The sequence below is a fragment of the Canis lupus genome, chromosome 34 (genome assembly GCF_048164855.1).
Source record: "Canis lupus baileyi chromosome 34, mCanLup2.hap1, whole genome shotgun sequence".
Taxonomy (NCBI): Eukaryota; Metazoa; Chordata; class Mammalia; order Carnivora; family Canidae; genus Canis; species Canis lupus.
Window position 1 is genome coordinate 779,363 of NC_132871.1, and position 15,962 is coordinate 795,324.

The 15,962-nt window shown below is 46.9% G+C and overlaps 1 protein-coding gene across 12 annotated transcripts in view; it reads right to left on the reverse strand.

Moving 5' to 3' along the window:
• GULP1 (GULP PTB domain containing engulfment adaptor 1) overlaps positions 1 to 15,141 on the reverse strand; it is a 215,751-nt gene extending 200,610 nt beyond the window's left edge. For 10 of the 12 annotated variants that reach the window (XM_072811497.1, XM_072811504.1, XM_072811495.1 and 7 more), the window contains exon 1: positions 14,901 to 15,062. The gene's annotated coding sequence lies outside the window, so the exon portion shown is untranslated. Of the gene's footprint in view, positions 1 to 14,900 lie in introns of all 12 variants that reach the window. The other 2 variants (XM_072811500.1, XM_072811496.1) reach the window with 2 other exon arrangements.
• Positions 15,142 to 15,962: the final 821 nt, after the last annotated feature.

Below are 15,962 nucleotides of genomic sequence, written 5' to 3' on the forward strand. Positions count from 1 at the left end.
TCTGTATGTCGAGTGAGCATCTAATTGCCAAACCTCTGTTCCTCTTACTGTCCTGTGAATGACCCCCCTCCCCTATGGAGACCCGGGTTCCCATCCCATTCTCCATTCTTCAGCTCAGTATGGCATATAAACCTCAACTGACCGACGTGTCCTAAGGTCTCATATTTTTTAAGGGGACTCCCGTAATTACGTTATTAAATGTTTTTTTTTCTCCTGTTAATTTGTTTTATGTCAATTTAATTAATAGACTAACTAGCCAAGACAACCCAAAGAGTAGACAATGTTCCTCCCCTACCTCACTGACGGGATCATGCCACGAAAGAACTGCCTTCAGGTGCTGTTTTATTTTATTTTTTTTTTCAGGTGCTGTTTTAAACACTCTACTTCCCAACTAACTCACCACACACACAATCCCATCAAAATGGTTCTCACCACAATCGCCGACTTGATGCCAAGTACATTAGGCACACAACAGACACTTTCATCCGTGTCTTTTCTTTTTATTATTGATTTTCTAGACTATTTAACACTGTTGATCATCCCCTCCTGAAATCTTGTTTGTTTTGAATCTTTACTTTTATAACATCATAGTCTCTTGGGTTTTTTCCTCCTCCCTGGTAAATCCTTAGGGTTGTTTGTAGGCTGTGTTTTCTTTTCTTTTCTTTTCTTTTCTTTTCTTTTCTTTTCTTTTCTTTCTTTTTTTTTTTTTTAAGCTGTGTTTTCTACCCTGGTTAAAATATTAGTGTCTCTTTGAGCCATGTCATAAAGTTTCTTCCCACTATATAAACTATAAACATTTGGAAGATCCTTTCTAAGCTAAAAACTCCTATTTGTAACCTGAAATCTGAATGCGTATACATCTATATGTATATATATTGTCAAGGAACAAGAATTCCTGTACCCTCAAAGGTCCTTCTAGCTGGACTAAAAATCAAATTGGCAGGAGACAGATTAACAGGAGAAATTTAAATTTAATAGCCTATGTAGGGGGAATCCATGCAGCCGTGTAAATTCCAAAGATAGTCCAGTAGGATGAGGGACTAAGGCCATCCCGGACTAAGGAGGAGCAGGTAGGGATCTGGGACTTAAAGGAAGGGTGGTAAGAGGAGCAGATGTCTGATAATTAGATGTCTGTCCTTCTATACATGTGGGCCATTTAGACAAAATTTATCTCTGTTAACAACCCATATTCTAGGAAAGATCTTCAATTTAGATTCCTCTTTGTAGCTAAGAGAGGGGAAAAATGTCTCTTGAGCCCGTAGAGTCTCCACCGCCTTCAACTCAGAATAATCTTCATGCCAAAGTGGCCATTTTGGGGTGGCCCCAATAATACAGACACATTTATACCCTATATACACCCACATCACAAGCCCACAGCAAACTTCTTCACTACAAATGTGTGTGTGTGTGGCTGTACGACTACCGGATATCCATAACGAGAGGACTCAGACACGTCAGAATGTGTCCAAAGTGGAAACCATTATTTTCCTTCAACAATTCTATTCCCACCTCTATTTATTCTGTTGAAGAAGTGGAACACCCAGGTTGCCAAAACTAGAATTGAAGGGGAGCAGAATTTGCCACCCCAAAATACGCCTCTGGCATAAGGATCATCTTGAGCTGGCTATTTTTAAGAAACAGCAGATGTGAGAGAGCTCTGAAAACCAAATAGAATTACTCTTTTGCAAGGGACATTTGCATTTATAAGGAAAGTCTCTGTTGGTACAAAGGTGTCTCCCTCTCACAGCAGGAAGAGAAGGATGATCAACTCTCTAGAAACTCTTCCAATGGAGAAGACGTTGACTTAAATCTGTGTTTAATAGCCATACCCTGTTTACTGTGCTTTTCCTGGAAACTTCCTGTCACTGGATCCCTACCCTCCCGATATCTTCTTATCTTCAGATGGAGATGGCATTTAAGGTGATGGCTTCGGCCACTTTGGGGAGTTACTCAGTTTTTCTGGGTATCTCCCATGTACAGGAGGTGTACATGTCATTAAACTTTTGGGTTTTTTTCCTATTAATCTGTGTTTTTTTTTTCTCTTGTTAATTGGTCTCACCCAAAAACCTAGAAAGGTAGAAATAACATTATTTTACTCGCCATCAGGACCAACATTTATACCATCCTGTTGCCTACCTCACACAATCATTGACAAATCATCAAAATGTACAGATTTTTTTTTCTTTTAAACATGATCTTATAAACTTGTGTCTCATTACCATCTCTAGACGAGACTACCATCTTCCCTTGCCTTGGCTTATTGGCAGAGCATTTATCGAAATATAAAATGCAGAGGACATCTTGTCACTGCAAGATGACTGTTACAATATTTCAGGATTTTTAATTGTTCTTTGAAGTACGAAGTTTGGATTAGAAAGCCCCACAAAATCTCTGCCCCCCAGCTTCATCTCCAACAACTCTAGTCCTTCTTTCCCTTCCTCTCTGTCCTCTAGCTCTACTTCAAGGCTTCTAGATCTGTGGCTGGACTCTATAGTCACTCCTTGTATAAGAGTCCCACGTGCGTGAAACACTCTCCCCTCCCACTGCTGCCTACAGAGGTGTCTCCCCCTTAACATGTATGTCAAAGCTCCTATGAGTGGCTCCAAGCATTCGAGAGAACCTTATAATACCCAAGCTCTAAAATACCATGAGCGGCCAAAGGTCTAACAGTATTTCACACACACAAAAAAAAAAACCCCAAGCTCTAAAATATCACAAGCAGCTAAAGGTCTAACAGTATTTCACCAAAAAATAAAAAATAAAAAAATAAAAAATAAAAAATACCCAAGCTCTAAAATATCACAAGTGGCTAAAGGTCTAACAGTATTTCACCAAAACAAAACAAAACAAACAAACAAAAAAAAAACCTCCAAAAAAATCAAATATTAAAATTAGGAGAACTTTGAATGTGATATTTTGATTAAGAAATTTTTGGGTTCTTTTTTTTCCCAACTATTTAAAAATAAAACTTGGACTACCTTAAGGGACAAAATGTTCTTTGAGGTTCTCTAGTCCCTCCTCTCAGTGAAGGAAAATGTTGTCAAATACCTAAGTGAAAAGTATTTGTCGTGTTATTAGAAACTATTAATATTAATGATTTTACATCTTAGGCTGTATTTACCCAAACCTTATCATTTTGACAAAACCAGGGGAAAATGGGATTAACAAAAGGTCAGATATTCTCACTCAACACGTTAACCCTCCAGTCGCATCAAATCGAGCAAAAGCCGAAGCAGTAGGCAGACACAATTTAGTCAATGGGTTAATCTTTATGCCACGTAGGATACAATGAACCAGTGCCCTGTCGCAGTAGAGTTGGAAGTTGCCAGGTCAGAGAGTGGGAACGAAGCAGCTCATCGAGCTGAGCCGGGGGAAAACGGGGGGTAATCGGGGAAAACGGGGGATAATCGGGCCATCAGCCAGGTGTCTAGCTGGTCACGTCCCGTAAAGGCATCACACGCACACCAGTGAGACCTACCAGGGCTGGCGAGTCCTCCAGGACCACGGGTGCTCCTCAACCGCACCCTCCCTCCGGGGGTCTGGCAATTAAGAGGCCGCACTTCCCATCCAACTACTTCCCCGGTCCACTGTGTGCGAGGAACCGTAGACACGTTTTGTGATCATTTAAAAATCATAAAAAACACAGCACAAATGCTTAGGACATAGCACGCCCCAAATGCTGTTGGTAGGGAAGGAGAAATATTTCTTTACCTTTCTAGGCTCTTGACTGAGACTCTGTAACGCAGAAGAGATTTTATTTATAAACATATAAACCTATTTAATGTAAGTTTTGCATGACATGGGGCCTGCTTAAGAAAACGAAGACCTGAAGAAATGGCTAAACCTCTTTTTATGCTAAGTTTAAAGAAGAGTTACGGTCTTGGAAAGATACGGTAGGAGAAAGATTACGAGCTAAGTATAGTAAACTGGGGGAACTCAGCAAGATGACCCAGGTTCCTCCCGGCGTCCCTTTGCCTTCAGAGATAAGGATGTTCTTTCCTTCTGGAATACAGAGGATGATATCCTGAGGATTTTACGAGCTGCTTCAGAGGAAGGTCAGGAAGTCCTCCCTTCACATGCCGCTTCTCAAATTCTTTCAGCTTGAAACATTCAACACATCAAGGTGCCATATTTTGAGGTAGGACACCCTGGGCCCTGTGGTATTCTCAGTATCATTTCTCTCTTATTCAAAAAATATGACTTTCGGTGTAGACTCACTGACAGGTGTAAGAAAGTAAGTTTAGAGAAGAGTGCGCATGCGGGTCCCACAAAGATCCCACTAGACGGAGACCATTTAAGGGAAGGAAAACTGTTTCCACTTCATCTGATTATTTTATGAGTAGAAGCTGGAATGTGAGCTATCTCGACACTTTTCCTCATTTTATATCTGCTGTGAACCAAGTTATATTTTCTATCAAAACTCTCAAAGTAAATAAGAAGAGTCCTTTTTACACTCATTGCCATACCAAGAATGATTGATTCACATTCAAAAAGACGCAAGAATGTGGTTCCCTTTTAAGCCAAGAAAAGGTCAGAGGGCACTCCCATTCCCCTGAGGGCAAAGGGATGCCCCCCCCCCCCCCCAGGACAATCCCCGAACAAGGGCTCAAAAGAACAATAATCCTCTGAGAATGGCAGCACTTTGTAGGATCCGGTCCCTGTGGCCCAGCTTTGAATGAAGGTCATGATCTCACCCAGGAAGCATCTCAAGCATGTTTACTGCATTTTTATGCAAAAGCTACTGCCCGTCTCCATCACAGTAGGCCTCCTTACTCTGGAGATCTCCCTCAGTAACTATTCTTCTGAGGTCTTTTATCCAAGCTACTGCCGCCCATGTTTCCTTCCAACCCAACGTCCATTGTCCAGCCCTCAACCTGCACCAGGAGAGGGCTCTAAGACCACGGCCTGTCCTTCCTTGAGGCCCTGACCCCACTGCCGCTCTGCTTTACCGCAGGCTCCCAACAAATGAAGATTTCCACCTGCCCTTTCACCAACTGCTCTTCTCCATCTGCGCTGTCCATACAACCCTTCCCTGTTTCTCGCACCCCTCATCCCAGCTAAACTGCTCCTTGTGAACTCGCTTACCCCGTGACACGGTTAGATCATTCCTGGTTTTGCTTGCCTGCCCCTCCTGCTGAAGCCGACGGTTAACCACCACTCCCGCAGGGCGGCGTTAGTGCCCCAAAGTGTATTTCACTACTGCTTTGGTCAATTCTCAGCTCTGGGCAATTCCTATCAGCTTGAAAGCAAAAAGGCAAAGACTCAGATATAATCGCCATACTTTGATAGAGCACATTACAAAAACCAATATGCAAAATGTTAAATCATCAAAAAAAAATAATAACTCAAGAACATGGTGGCGGAAAATAATTAAATTGCTAATGTGTCAGTGAACTAGACTTTCATAAAACTAGTTCCTACTTAAAAGTGTATCGTAGGTCTGCATTTTCTTAAACCTCTGTGAACAGATCTATACTTCAAAATTTTCTTTAATTTTACTATCAGCTTTATTTTTTAATATTTAAATAGTTATGTTAGCTTTAACATGGCTCCAAGCTTTAAATTATTCAGATGAGGCACTGAGTTTCCTTCAATGATTCTTTTTTTTTTTTTTTTAAAGATTTTTTAAATTTATTCATGAGAGACAGAGAAAGGGAGGCAGAGACACAGGCAGAGGGGGAAGCAGGCCCCATGCAGGGACCCGACACAGGACTCGATCCCGGGGCACCCCAGGATCAAGCCCTGGGCTGAAGGCGGCGCTAAACCGCTGAGCCACCCAGGCGCCCCATCCTTCAATGGTTCTTCATGTACATTTAATGTTTCCGATACACTAAAGAAACCAAACAAAGTGGTGTAATGTTATGAAATGACTAGACTGCAAGTTCCTATTTCAAGTTTTTTTTTGAATAATGTATTTCTGAGATATATGTAGAATTTACTCATCTCAGAATAAATTTATTTAAGATAACTAATCTATTTACTATATTAAAGACATAATAATATTGCAGGATTTAATAAAACATTTTTTAATAAAACATTTTTATAGAGTAATACCAATAACCCTATCCAGAGTTCACAAAATTCAAGTAGTCTATCCATTTTCTTTAATAGCCTAAATTATTACTTCTAAAATGTTTATTTCAAATTAAGATACCACTTAATAACTGTTCTAATTAAGACACTTTCTAAGTAACTAAAAATTCTAGTTCAAATTCATTTGAAACATTGAGAACTTCATTATCTCACATAACAGTAAATCCAGAAATATGGTCGGTTGACTTATGGACCCAACAATGCCATTAAGCACTTAGGTTCCTTACGGGGGTTTTTTCTGCTATCAATAATGCATTTGTTTTGCCCTCAAGCCAGATTGCCTAGTGGACAAAAGATGACAATTTAAACATCTATTCCAGAAAGAACCAATATCAAGAGCTGGCACATGCCTTCTCACCCAATGTCTCCTCGCTAAGCATAAAGACATTTCTTCTACCCTACTTCTCTCCGGTTCTGTTAGTTCCCGTAATTGACGACGACTGGGATAAGGAAAAGGGGTCCCTCAATCACCAATCACAAAGGGAACAATGCCCCATGATTATTAGCTTAGGTCAACTGAAATTTCACTTTTTTAGGAATGAACTGCCTTCCCTGGAGTCACGTGGGGCAGAGTGGATGACTGAATAAGTTAATTATTTGAATGACCAACCAATAGCGTCTGCCACAAGGAAGGAGATAGGACTCTCGGAAGTGAAAATATGCTCATGGATCAATGTGCAGGAAATGGAAAGCAGAATTAACTCAAGGTAAAGGGTCACACGTGGCTTAAACTAATCCGCGTCATTCCAAGGGAACCTGACGATCCAACACAGAAATGACGTAAACAAGTGGCCATGATAACTTGATGTTTACCAGTAGAACAGACACAACGTGGAGCCAAAAACAAGAAATAGGCTGAAAGACCAGCATCTCTGATTGTGATCTTGAAGTTACTGTCAGATTTCAAATACAAAACAATTACATTGCACCCACCCCTTGGGATTTTAAGGTGATTTATGAATGTGAGGCTCTATGTAGTAATTATCTCAAATTAATAAGTTTAAAGAGACTGCTTTTGTCATTTATTTCAAAGAAATTGAATCATCAGGTTCAAATATCAATACAAAAGACTAATTTTATAAATGGAAGTACCTCCAGAGAAATGTCAAGCCAAGCAAAATGAAGAAAGGGAATATAGTGCAATAAATTACCTGATATATGCTTCAATTGTAGGTCCCCTTCATAACACAGGGATTTACTATTCTTTTATGAATTCTACATTCTTATTTTCCAAAACTTAATGGCGCACATTTAAATTTTTCACCAATAGTGGTCATGAATAATACACATCTTATAACCAAATATATAATGTTAAGTAACTCAGTGACACATAGAAGAAACCACTTCCATATATTTGTAAGTTATTAATTTTGCCCTTAGTATCCCCAGGAAATGGCTAATGTCGGCGTAATTACTTATTACCAACTAGAACATACTGAGAACTGTTTAACATATCTCTTCTCCCTTGTAAAACATACCTATTCTCTCCTGGAACTTAAAGTGTAGTGGAGGAGACAAAACATTTATATATGAAAAATAAACCAGCACCACAAGGCAAAATTCCCAGCTAAATCACAACTGTTCCAAATATAGTTAATGCTATAAAGTGTAAAAGATAAATCTGTTTTTTAAATTTACATGTTCTGAAATGAAATATAAATCCTTCTTTGTTGAACTGTCACTAAGCAAGATAACCAAAAACTGCACACATGCTTCTTGAATAAAGCAACTAATCTAGAAAATAAGCATCATTTATTAGAAATATACTTTCAGAAATATTTAGGATATCTCTGTATAACTAACACATAAAACTGAGTTAAATAATTTATTTTAATCTCATTAAATGGCAGCAAAACCAACTGGCACCTCTGAAAAAAAAATCAGTATAGGTGTCCAGGGATTCTTAACCTGTTTTGTGCCATAAATCCATTTGGCAGACTAGATAGGTCTATGAACCCCTTCTCAAAAGGTGTTTCTAGATGCTAAAGTAAAATAGAAATTATGTAAAAGAAATAGACTTAAAATACTCATAATAAAGATGCATTAAAGATATATTTAAAAAACTTAGATATAATAAAGATATATTAAAACAACTTCAAACATAGCTACATGTCTATAGATATACCCATATATGAGAAAATAATCCCAAGAAGCAGATGCAATTATTATCTCAATTTTGAACTAGTTGTAAACATAAAAATATTTCAAAATATGTGCAGCCTAAGCAATTAGACATGACAATAAATAGATGCAACTTCTGGAAAGCTACAGGTACTATTAAGGTGTGTGTGTATGTGTGGTGTTCACGAGAGAAATGATGTTGTTGTTCCTATTCAAGTTCAGGGACACCCTAGAGTATGAAATGGAGAGCACGCTCAGCTCCCTGTGACTCCAATTGCACGTTAGTTAGATCTGGAGAGATGGGGAAAGAAAGGAAAATAAGATAGCAATTCTTCAAGATAATTTATCCAGTTAAAGTTCTTGAACTTCCACAGGTAATCACGAATGACTAAGGTCATCATGAAGACAGAAAGGAAAAACATCTCTACAGTTCCAAAATCCCTAATTCGCTCTGTTAAACCACTTCCATGGTTCCCTATTTCCTGCCTGTGCCACTCCATCCCTCTTTAAGGGCCCGCCCCGCCTTTGCCTGAAAACTTATCTGACAATTATCTCCACACTTTGTTTTCAGATACTGCTGCCCCTAATGCTGACGAAGAACCCCACCCCTACTCGAAGAACCCCACCCCTACTCCGTCAACATCCTCGTCCTTACTAGGGAGTTCCACAAAAACAAACAAAAATTACATTACAGAGAACACCACACACCTTGACCTTTTTAAAATACATTACAAAGCACTCTTCTTAAAACTTTTTTCAGTATTTAACCGACTATGTTTTAACTCACTCGGGTGGAAATCTGGGTAAATTAACCAATTTGCTGTTCAAATTTCACTCTAAAATATAGCACTCTCTTGATGGTTGTAAACAGCTATGAGAGAAGGAGAGAGGCTAAAATCAAGTTTCTTCTCTTATATCAAATTTTAATTACTTTAGATTTGGAGATTTGCTACCACGGCACAGATGGTTCTGTTTGCTTTTTAGCTAAAGCGCTGTCTGAGATCAATATTACCTCATTTACAAACTAAGTGAGAAAGTTAGCTCAGCTATCATGTCATGAAATATTATATAACCATTTGACAATGTTATGTAGCCAAATCCTTAATGATTCAGTTAGTAGGTTATTTATGCTCCGTAGTTCCTTCTGCCCAACCTCCGGACAAGCTGGTTTCAGTCACTTCAGTTACCACCATTTCTACAATCATTCAATCTGCTTTTTGTTGGCCACTCCGGCACAGTTTATTAAGTTCCTTGGAATTCTTAGAGGACTTGCAGTTGAAATTTCGGGAAACAAGTCAACTGTAACACCTGATAATCCTAAGAGAAAGCTATACGATACCAGGAAAACACCACATTTATACCCAATGCTCACTTCACCACACCTTCTAACTATTCCAAGCAGGGAATTCGCCTTCTTCCAGTAGTTAACTACCTGCACACGCGCCCGTGTTCTACTTAAAAAAAAGTAGAAAAGGTCTCCACGATTATGTCACCGTCAGAGCCATTAACCAAGAATGTGGGTAGAAGATCTTTCCCACTACCTTTTTTTTTTTTTTTTTTAATTTACGATAGTCACACACAGAGAGAGAGGCAGAGACATAGGCAGAGGGAGAAGCAGGCTCCATGCACCGGGAACCCGACGTGGGATTCGACCCCGGGTCTCCAGGATCACGCCCTGAGCCAAAGGCAGGCGCTAAACCGCTGCGCCACCCAGGGATCCCTCCCACTACTTTTCTCTATCTCTATAGATATAAATAAAAGCCTGAAAACTCCTTCAAAATTTGGGGGGGGGGGGGGGAGGAATTCAAGCATTGCTAGCCACAGTTATCTAAAAAAGGGTTTTAAACTAATGGTTAAAATTGGCCTAGAAACATCAATTAATTGAAGTTCCTTTTCCCTATAAAAATATACCTAGCATAAATAGAGAAATCTCAAAGCATATATACAATTATATGTCATAAATACTTCATAGAGATATAAATACATGTATAGAGATTCAGTCTATATATACACACAGATACAAAGAGGCATTAGTCACCTAAGTCTTGGACATTTCTAGGATATATTCTGAACTTCCTCTTCAGAAAGTATATGATAAAAACAATATGTAGATATATTTATATAATGTTAATATCAAAAAAATAAACGTAAGATTACAGCCTCTATTACTATCTAGATCGTTCTCTTAGGTGTACTCTAGAAAACATAGTGTCATCCAAAACTTTTTAAAAAAGTTATAATCACGATTGTTACGTAACTACTTTACTCATCCTATGTGACCTGCCTTTCCAACACTATCCTTAAGTGCACCATATGGAAAAATGAAACGAATTCCAAATTTACCATAGGACATCATTTCAATGAGGGCAGGAAATGGGCATTTATTTCTTTGTACAGTATTTGTGTCACTTAACTGTCTTCTCATAAAAAATAATCATGGGTTGTAAGTATCATTAGAGCAGCTGAGAACTTTTAGTCTAAAAGAAACACAAAACTAGCAACTAACAGAGCCTAAAAACAGTATTAAGCACCTTCTAAGCCTAAAACCATGACTTTCCGTCATTATCCTTAAAATAAAGGCCTGATTTGAATTTTGTATCTCCATTGCTTGAAAGCAGAGAGATTTCTCTGCTCAAAATTTACACCAATTTTCCTCTTCCAATATGAATATATTTAAGTCCCATAGGGACGAGTTTAAGTTTCTTGATCTGTAAACGTGTTAAGGCAAAGCACTATTAGATCCAGTAACCTCTGATACGTTTAGGGACCAGGGCTCAGGTAACCTTACGGTTGACTCCTGTAGTAACTACTTTTGTACTTATTATATTCAAATAAAATAACTTTTTTGTCCTTTGAAGTTTTAGAAAACTAACTTTACAGAACGAATCACAAACAAAATGCTCTGCTAAGTGAACTCTAAATAAAAATTATCTAATATTCAGCAGTGGAGATTAAAGAATTTCAAGATTTTTAATATAAAATCAAATGCAAAATTGGATATTTTCCACTAAAATTATTACTCTAATTTATCGAGCATTCACTTGTCCTTAGATTATTCCAAAAAAAAAGTACCTATTTAATACATTGACCCTTTCACCTGAAAAAATAAACATCCATGCATACGATATAGCACATTAAGCTATAAAAATAGGTAGTTTATGTTGCTAATTGACATGTCAAACTAAAAATGAAATATTTCACAATTATCGTGTGTGGAACAAGGAAGGACATACGTTATAGGTAGTAAACGGACAATAAATTATATGTTGGTAAAATGCTGGTAGAAAGTAAAATAACAAAAATCACTGTGCTAAGAAGTTCAGAGCTAAGATCTGAAACCAAGCCTGCGGTTTCCTCAGACATAAAAAATATGCAGCAAATATTAATTGAATTAATTAATGAAAGGCTCCTAAATCTACCCTCTCACCTGTTAAAAGGAAACCGTTTGGCCTTTGGGAAAAGAAAAGTTTGCTTGCACACCATAAATGCAATTTTAGTCCTCAAGTGTTATTTCCGAGAAAGGAGCCAGATCCTGCAAATATATCTGGTAACTTCTCATAAAGGCAAAATTGAGCTGGACTTAAAAAAAAAAAAAAAAAAAATAACTGGCCCTGACTATAAATATAAACCAAGAGAAAAATAATTCGCTGATTGTATTTTTCTGTCTGAGAGAATGACTCAGCTGTAACCATCACAGAATCTCACCCAATATTCTCAAAGATTAAAATCTGATTAAACTAAAGCTAGGATCCAAATGCAAAAGTAGTAACTTTTCTAGGAAATGCAGCCCAGTCGCTGTAACGTGTCTACTAGATACAATTACCGTTTTACCCCCATCCTTTCCACTGAATCCACTAAGAAACTCTGTGACCTTTATATTTCTAAAACTATTAACATAATTTCATCTCTTTAATGCTCACAGTAAACTCGTAATTATGTAAAAAAACAAAGTTTCTTTGCTTTGCAAGTTTAGAAACTGAAGTCCCAGGGGAGGCCCTGCCGAGGGGATTCACAGGGGTCTCAGGGCAGGCGCGTGGGCCGCATCTCAGACTCGCCGCTCCCGTGGAGACAGAACCAAACTAGGGCTTGGTGCAAATCAACCCCCAAACCCAGGAGGGTAAAAACCAAAGTCCCGGAAAAGGAAGGAAGGAAAGAAGGGAGGGAGGGAGGGCGGGGACACAAACTCCACGCAGAGGAGCGCCCGCGGAGCAGGCCTGATGCGGAGCTGGGGCAGGAGCGCCCAGGCCCGGGGTCCACGCGGGTCACGCGCGCTCACCCGACTTGCTCGCCTTCAGGAGGGGGCGCTTCCCACACGGGCTGCGCCTCGCGGCACCACCCAAATCGGTGCCACCTGAGAAAACCTAATTGTCGGATTCCGTTCAGGTGGAAACCGGCTGCTCAGGGCGCAGAGCGCAGGTCCTGGCTTCCTGCCCGCCGGGCGCACTGGGGGCGGGGGCGGGGCCGGGTCCCCGCGGGGGCGCAAGGAGCTGCGGGGTGCAGGGAGGAGTTTCGGGGTGCAAGGAGGAGCTGCGGGGCGCAAGGAGCTGCAGGGTGCAAGGAGGAGCGGGGCGCAAGGAGCTGCGGGGTGCAAGGAGCTGCGGGGCGCAAGGAGTTTCGGGGTGCGAGGAGCTGCAGGGCGCAAGGAGCTGCAGGGTGCAAGGAGGAGCGGGGCACAAGGAGCTGCGGGGTGCAAGGAGAAGTTTCCGGGTGGGAGGAACTGCGGGGCGCAAGGAGCTGCGGGGTGCAAGGAGTTTCGGGGTGCAAGGAGGAGCTGCGGGGCGCAAGGAGCTGCAGGGTGTAAGGAGGAGCGGGGCACAAGGAGCTGCGGGGTGCAAGGAGGAGTTTCGGGGTGCGAGGAGCTGCGGGGTGCAAGGAGTTTCGGGGTGCAAGGAGGAGCTGCAGGGTGCAAGGAGCTGCGGGGCGCAAGGAGCTGCAGGGTGCAAGGAGTTTCGGGGCGCAAGGAGCTGCAGGGGCGCACGTCAGGGCAGCGCACAGCCCCCGCCCCCCGGGCCGCCACGGGAGGGCCCCCCTAGCACTTGTCTCCCCTCCTAGGTCACGCCCCCTGCTTGCTGCCTCTGGCTTTTTTTTTTTTTTTTTCTTTTCCTTTTTGGCCAAGAGGCCTGAGCTCAGTCACCCCAAAACTTCTCCCGGCAAAGCAGCCCCTTGTTTAAGCCCCAGGGCCCGACGGTCCGTCCCCCACCAGCCCGCCAGCTCCGCAGGCCCTTCCAGGGGGGCCTGGCGCCCGGGGCGCGCCCCCCCTCTCCGCCGGCGGGGCTAGCGGCTGCCCGAGGGGGCGCACGGGGGTCAGGGCGCCCCCAGAACCAGCGGGCGGACCCAGACCCAGAACACCCCGGAAGCTGTCGTTCCCGTGTCCCTGCGACGTCCCTCTTCTTAGGAGCAGGTCCTTCAAGGACCCTAATAGGCGCTTCCCAGGGGGGTGGCCCCAGCCCCGCAGCCCGCTGCTCAGCCCGGCCGTCGGCGCCCGGGAAGGGGGTGCGCACCCTGCCCCGCCCCGGGGCGCCCCCGGCACCTGCGCCTCCCCCCGCGCCCGCACCCCGTAGGGCGTCCTCGAAGGGCAGCCCTGCCCGGGGCCTCCCGCGGGACCTAGGAGCTCGGGGTGTGCAACCTCCGGCCCCCCACGGGGACCTAGGAGCTCGGGGTGTGCATCCTCCGCCCCCCCACGGGGACCTGGGAGCTCGGGGTGTGCATCCTCCGCCCCCCCACGGGGACCTAGGAGCTCGGGGTGTGCATCCTCCGCCCCCCCACGGGGACCTAGGAGCTCGGGGTGTGCATCCTCCCCCCCCCCCCGCGGGACCAGAGAGCCTGGGGTGTGCATCCCCCGCCCCCCAACGGGGACCTAGGAGCTCGGGGTGTGCATCCTCCGTCCCCCCACGGGGACCTGGGAGCTCGGGGTGTGCATCCTCCGCCCCCCCACGGGGACCTGGGAACTCAGGGTGCCCGCCCCGCCTCCCGACAGAACCTGGGAGCCCGGGGTGTCCACACCCCCGCGGACCTGGAGCCCGGGTGTCCGCCCCCTGAGTGTGGGCCCCCCCACCCCTGCCTAGGGGACGCCGAGCCCGGCCCAGGCAGCTCCCGCCGGCCCGCCCCGGGGCGCACAGTCCCTCCGGGGGCAACAAAAGGGACGCTGGGCTGCGCGGAGTTTCGCTCGGGGTCTCCTCGCTCGGACCCCGCGGAGACGCCCCGGCCCCGCCCCGGCCCGCCCCGACCCGCCCCGGGGGTCCGCGCCCCCGACCCGCGCCGCTCCCCGCGCGGCCGCAACAGGTCCTCGCCGCGGTGCCGGCCACGGGCCTCCCGCCGCCTCCCCCCCGCTGGGCGCCCTCCTCCGGGACCCTGCCCTCCCCCGGACCCCTGCCCAATTCCTGAGGGCGCTGCCCTCCCCCGGACCCCTGCGCCCTCTCCCCGGACCCCTGCCCTCCCCCCCGGACCCCTGCCCAACTCCCGGGGGCGCTGCCCTCCCCCCGGGCCCCTGCGCTCTCCTCCCCAGGGCCCCGCGCCCTCTCCCCGGACCCCTGCCGTCCCCCGGAGCCCCCCGCGCTCTCCCTCCCGGGCCCCTGCCCTCCTCCCCAGGGCCCCGCGCCCTCCCCGGGCCCCGCGCCCCGTCCCCGGACCCCTGCCCCCCGGCCCCCGCGCCCTCTCCGCGGCGGGTCCCCGGGGCCGCTCCCTACCTGCCGGAGGCCGGGCTTGCGCGGGAGGACGGCCGGGGCGCGCGGTCCCCGCAGACCTGCGGGATCCGCGCAGTGGGGTCGGCTCCGGGCGGGCCGAGCCGCGCGACCTCCTCCTCCGCCGCCGCCTCCGCCGCCTCCGCCGCCGCCTCCGCCGCCGCCGTGCCCGCGGCCCACTCGGAAACTTTCCCGGCGAAGAGTCGCCGCGGCCGCGGGAGCTGGGCCGGGCCGTGCGCCCCGGGACCCGCCGAGGCGGCCGTGGCGGCGCCGGGTGGAGGCCGGGCCTGCGGGCGGCTCGGCTGGGGCCGCGGGGCTCCCCCTCTCGGCCGAGGGGCCCCAGCGCCGCGGGCCGGCGCCCCCCTCCCCGCCCCTCCCCGCCCCCGCGCCCCGCCCCGCCCCGCCCCTCCCCGCCCCTCCCCCCGCCGCTCCGGGGCTGCGCTGGCGGCGGGACGGGGTGCGGCGCGGAGAGCCCGCCGGGGACCTCGAGGCCGCCCCGCCCGGACCGACGGACCCAGGCCCCCGCCCCTCGCGCCCCTCCCGGCCCCGCGCGCCTCGGCGGAGCACCTGCGCCTTCCCTTTCTCTTCGGCGTTTTGTCTTGATTTAAATCCAGTTTGCAAACCCACAGGGGAAGCCCCAGCGCTCGCCCGGCAAGTGCCTCGCGGCCACCCGCACCGCGCACCCCTGCACCCCGTCCCCCCGCACCCCGCACACCCCATCACTCCGCACCCCGTTCCCTGCGCACCCCGTCACCCCCACAGCCCTGCACCCCGTCCCCCGCACCCTGCACCCTGTCCCGCTGCACCCCGCACCCCACAACCTCATCTCCCGCCCCCCGCACCCTGCACCCCGCGCTCCCGCGCCCCCTTCACAACCTTCCCCAGCGCAGCCTCGCCGCGGCGCTCCCCCCCCGGGGTACCTGCGTAGACGTAGACTTGCTCGCCCCCCCACGTTCCCAGGCCCCCCGAGCGGCCCACAAAGGGGGGGAGGAGGGCGCCGCTGCTCCCCGCCCGCCTTGGCCGCGCTCCTCGGCGCCTCGGAATCGATCTCCCCCGGGTGGAGGGGCG